The sequence below is a fragment of the Lissotriton vulgaris genome, chromosome 3_2 (genome assembly GCF_964263255.1).
Source record: "Lissotriton vulgaris chromosome 3_2, aLisVul1.2, whole genome shotgun sequence".
Classification (NCBI taxonomy): domain Eukaryota; kingdom Metazoa; phylum Chordata; class Amphibia; order Caudata; family Salamandridae; genus Lissotriton; species Lissotriton vulgaris.
The window spans coordinates 294593374-294599404 of NC_141690.1; positions in this window are offsets into that span (position 1 = coordinate 294593374).

The following is a 6031-nucleotide window of genomic DNA, read 5'->3' on the forward strand; positions in this document are numbered from 1 at the left end:
TTCAACTAGAAGCATTATTTACCATGATTGAACAAGAATACAAGGCACATGCCAGTTCACTAAGAACTAGGATATTTATTGACAATAAACATACAACACAATACTATGCAACATAGTTTCTGCAAAGGAAAGGTAAAGGTTAGAATGCGCGCTCATTAAAAGAAAGGGCGGAGTTCACCTTGTTAATATGAAGTCGGGACTCGGCAGTCATCTAGGTTCCCTTCTCGTCTCTGTGTCTTGGCTCGTCTCGAAGTCACACCCCAGCCGTCACAAGTACACGTCTGCACCGCTAGGCTCAATCTCTTCTGCTTCCCTCCAAGTCACTGGAACCTTGCTGATTATTAGCTACCGTATCACTCTCTCTCTCTGTTTCAGTGCGCTCCGCGCTATTTCTCCTTCAGTCTTTCTCAGAGAGTCTCGGTCTTAAATCTTTCTCGGACTTCAAAGATGGTGACTGTCCGCCATGGAATGATTAATGGCAGAGATGCTAACGGCTAGCTGCCGCCTACGAACTAACTCTCAACTGTCTAACACCTTCGCTAATATCAAAGCCTGTTCCTTCATGGAAAGCTACGGCCAGTAACCTGCCGCCCACTAAATTCTTGTACCTCCCTGTACCAAGGACACGTTCCCAGCCGGCCGGCCTGAAGTTGTGTCTTCGGAGTGGAGAAAAATACATTCCTTCGATAAGGGCCAGCCTGAGCCGGTTCTCTCCAAGCGAACAACAGCTTGAAACTAAAACATTACACTTGACCTAGAAGGCCTCTCGAGCTACCAGGCAGAGGGCAAGATGGAGTCTGTTCCATTTTAAGGCCTACAGGGCCCACAATACGCATAACTCCATGGAAAATATCCTAACACACTAGCAAAAGGACGGATCATGACTAATACTTATATATTTATCCCCTAGCTTGAATTCATAAGCCCTACTCTAAGGAAAGGGGCACGAAAATACCCTACTGTGTTTCATACAGAGGTCCTCCTAATCCCTACGCTATAAGGCTGATAGACTGGAGTCACTCTCCATCATTCTCCCTCCTTAACGGGCCAGAAAAAGTCAGCCATTACAAACACGCTGTACTGAATAGCACGTATTCACACGACCTACAAATCGTCTTGATGGAGCTCATGGAATTTACCCTCATGAACAGCTACTTTACATACAACAAAAGATGGTTCATCCAACGGAGTGGAACTTCAATGGGCAATTGCGCCGCCCCGGCGTATGCAAATCTGTACATGGCATAATTCGAGGAACAATACATTTACCAAAATCAACTATGGGCATCACAACTCCTCATGTATGTAAGATTCATAGATGATATCTTCATTGTATGGAAAGGCAATGTTGAATCCTTGGTAAACCAACTGGAAATACTGAACAAAAGAAATGGCCGGATTAGTTTCACATGGCAAATCAACTGCAACAGTATTCAATTCCTAGATGTGGAAATCACAAGAGATGAAAATCGATTTCGTACGAACTTATACCGTAAACCCACAGACAGGAACAATCTTTTAAAGTATGAAAGTCATCATCCTCAAACCCTCAAAACACATCTGCCCTATTCTCAGTTTCTCAGGGTCTGGAGAGTGGTCTCAGACACACAGGAATGCCAAGAACAATTGAAATTAACGGAGCATAGATTTCAGGATAGGGGATATCCAACTACCATTGTTAAAACAGCGTTAACGAGGGCACAACATAAACCGAGAGAAGAACTACTCACCAACAAGAAGAAACCAGCAGAGAATAGAATCACAAGTGTCAGTAAATTTTCAAACGTTAGTTCTCAGTTCACAAAGATCATTAAGAAACACAGGCAGATGTTAAAATTAGAAACTGATTTCAAAGGAGCATTTGATAAAGATCCACTGTTCACCCATACTAGGGGCCGAAATTTGGGAGAAATGTTAAAAACCAGAGAAGAACAACCCACGATGACTTCATTTAGAGGAACTGTACCGTGTATGAATTGCAGTAACTGTCACAACATAATGAAAGGCAACACAATCTCCCATCCAATGAAAGGACATACAATTCCAATAAAGGTCAACGCCACGTGTGATACTATGAATATAGTATATATGTTGAAGTGCCCGGGTGGGTCAGTATATGTTGGACACACGGAGAGAAAGTTTAAGACCAGGCTAACAGAGCACAAGAGCAACATAAGAACTGGCTTGCTTAAATCGACAGTGGCAACACACTTTCTTGAAAAACGACACCATATTACCCAATTGCGGGCTTGTATGCTGGAATTAGTTCCTAGAGTTGAGGGTCCCCTCAACAAGAAGAACTTACTCAAACGTGAAAATCATTGGATCTATCACCTTAATAGCCTTAAGCCAAACTGGCTCAATGACCGGATTGAATTCCTATGTTATCTGTAACCTTTTAATTGTTAGCATTGTAATCCAGTAATCAACTATAACGTTTGCAGGTTTAAATTAATATGTATGTTTCTTGACACTAATAGTTACACATGGACATATCCCTATTGTTTACATGGATACTGGCTGGAGCACGCATAGTGTGTTTCATACTTCCCAGTTAGACACCTAGAGATAGGTACTCGATAGCCAATAAAGTTAGCCACAAAAAAAAAGCGCAACCCTCACTACCCATGCGCGTAACGCGCACAGTGTAAATACCCGTCTCATACCGGTCCTGTAACACAGACCGAACGAACACAACGAGGAGAAAGGACTCCGCGTTAGAACCTCACGCGAGGGAAGATGAACCACGTACAAACAGAGCGCGTTAGTAGCAGACACCCAGCAAGCAGTCAGGCGGCTAAGTTTTAAGGTAAACCGTTACACGCGACTCATACGATCAAAGCGCCAGAAGTTTCGATTAGCAGAATGGGCAAAATAGAATTTGTGTCTATTAACGAACCTCGTGTGTGAGAGAGTTTTAAAAAAAGGGGACCTTGAGAGCAGAAACAACAGATAACTAAGGATATCAGCGCGCGCGTAAATGATTAAAGCTAGCACATACTGGGATAGATAGAGTATACGGTATTAAGTATGTTTATTTGTACATTCCAGATTTTCCCTGATGAAGGTGCATGGGGCACCGAAATGCATTGGAACAATATAAAAGTGTTTTGAAAATGGTTTGAAACATGTGAATTAAAACATATGTGGATGAAAAGAATAAATTGAACCTTGATAAAAATACATGAATTCCAAAGTGAAATCACTCAACATGAACTTTTGCTGAATATTGTTCAGCCCTAATATCCGTGCCAAGGGTGAGAGGCCTATGGATCAATAGGTCTGCTACACTTTGAAGAACTTTTCATAGGCATGCCAGACTACCTATTCCAACGATTACAGGTAGTGCAGAACGCCGCAGCTAAGCTAGGATGCAGAAACAACTTCATTGGCTGCCAATGCACCAAAGGGCCCGCTTCAAACTCCTAGGCCATGCCCACAAGACACTCAATAATAAAGGACCCACTATTCTTCAGAATAAGTTATACTTATATTCCCCTGCCAGACCACTAAGGTCACAATGCCTCGCTCTTGCCGAAACAAAGAATTTAAAAAGGATCAAAGCAGGAGGACATACTTTTTCTTACCTGGCTGCACGACATTGGAATGAACTCCCAGTGGAACTTAGGCTAACTACCAATTACAACATCTTTAGGAAAAAACTCAAAACACACCTTTTCCCTAAAGACTGATCTACGACATTTGGCCCGTCCAGCTATCATCCGCTATCCTAGTCCTCAGCGCCGTGACGTACCTCGGGATAAATGTTGCGCTCTACAAATAAATAAATAAATATGAAGGGCGCCATTAAATCATATGGTATGCTCCCAAGCGGACAACAGAATTTCAAGTAATCAATATGGAAGATAAACACGGGAAACCGCACCACATTCAGTTTTTTTTGTAAACACATTTTATTGTTATTTGCCAACAAGATGAGCATCATAATCAATAATACACCATGACATTTCAACAACAGGCCACTCGGCAGTGCATGATACTCAAGTCCCCAGCCAAGTTAACTATGCCCCCACTCCTTGCCCCCCTCCCTGTCAGTGCGCCTGCGATCAATACATAAAAAGCATATCAGACATGGTTACCTCCCATCTAACATAAACTGTCCACCCCTGGTCATGTAAAGGGACATCCCGGTGAGCTACCCCTACCGTATTACCCTCCCATATGTCTCCTGTCTTCGCTATCAGCTCCAATTGGTTACCTATTTCTAATCTAAGTCCTCCACCCCCTCACTTGAACTCTCAGCTGGATTCTGGAGCGCTATCACCAGTGCCTCCCATGCTGTAGCCACTTCTAGGGATTTATCATTATCCAATCGCCTGGCCTGTTGTAGTCGGAGTGTACCCTCAGCTTGTGCCCACCTTAGCAAATTCGCCTTCCACCTTAAATAATTAGGACCTATATTCGATTTCCAGTGCATGGTAATTTCCCTCTTAGCCAAAATCAAACCCAGGTCATAGGATGTGCTAGTAACTTTAGTACGGGGGTATAGGGGCACCAGAGCAGCAAGCAGGTTCCCATGTCCGCCTCTATTTGTCGGCCCGTCACAGCATTCAAACAGGCTACCACATCCGACCAATAATCAGACAGATACGTACAAGACCAAAACATATGGGAGAAATGAGCTCTATCAGCCCTACATCTTGGGCATTGTGAGGTAGTGCCATCAAAATACTGTGATAACTTAATCGGCGTCAAGTACTCCCGATGTAACGTAAAAAACTGTATTAGTTGGAATCTAGTGTTCCGAGTACCCTTCCAGGCACGCCGGACCAAGTGGGGCCACGTCGTCTCTGGGATGGGTCTTCCGATATCCATTTCCCATTTTCCTTACAAGCCATCCAACGGTAGCAACTTATCAGTCGACAGCCTCCTATAGAGGCACGTAATGGCCTTGAAAGTACCAGCTGCCATAACCATAACCGCACCACATTCATATTCATGAAAGAAGTTATTGTTTCCAACGACCGCAGGAACCCTAAACCAGGTGTAAAAAACTGCAGGAGAAAGCTGCATCCACCTCTACCGCAAATATAAAATCTATGTCCAGCAACAGGGACTCCATATCGAGCAGTAACCGTGGCGCGGATTGACACAGCAATATTAATTGCCATTACAGATATCGATCAAATAAGAAACAAAACAAAACCTTTTAAATTCCAAGCTTGAAAAACCAATAAAAGCTCTGATTTAGGCATGAACTCCATGCACCATGGACATTTCCAAAACCGGTGTGTGGGTAATGTGGACAAGCACAAGCGCTACTCAGGATTCTCGTATATAAGTACCGAACAAACATTGGTGGCGCCAAGTTGCTGGTATTCTGCATATGCACAGAACTATGTACAGAATTATAGGCCCTAGGTGTATGGGGGCTAAGCCTTCCCACCACCGTTATTGCCCACGAGCCCAGGGCCGACTAGCTATAGTGTTTCACTCGCTCTCCTACACATTCATGAAGAAGCAAATGATTTGTCACCCCAGAACACAACTCTCCCGGATGTCACTGGAATCGTGGTAATAAGACACACCTTTTCGCTCACACTCTCGTACCTGCCAACAATAAGATCTGACTGAGACACAAATATAGTTCAAAAGGTTTATTTTAACTATTGTGCTCTAACATGCAGTATACATGCCACAACAAGCAGAAACATGCTTAATACCAATATAGTTAGGATCGCCGCGAGGCCATAAATCATAAAGGGAGATGTCATCATACAAACAATGGAGAATGGACTATAATGCCTAACCTTCCTCCCCTAGGTAAGAATACATGTTATTATATAATAGAAGATCTCTGGGGTTTGTCCTCAGACCCCATACCTTAGACTATAGATGGTATTTCCATATTGTAGTTCTGTGTTGCTCTTCTCCCTGGAAAGGTCTCTCTCCAAGTGTGTGTTGCCTAAACATGCATCCCCATAACATCAAATTATAAGTCTCCGGCAGCAGCTGCATTAGTATGTGTAGTCTAGGTCCTAGGGCCTGACCAGAACAGAATAACAAGGGG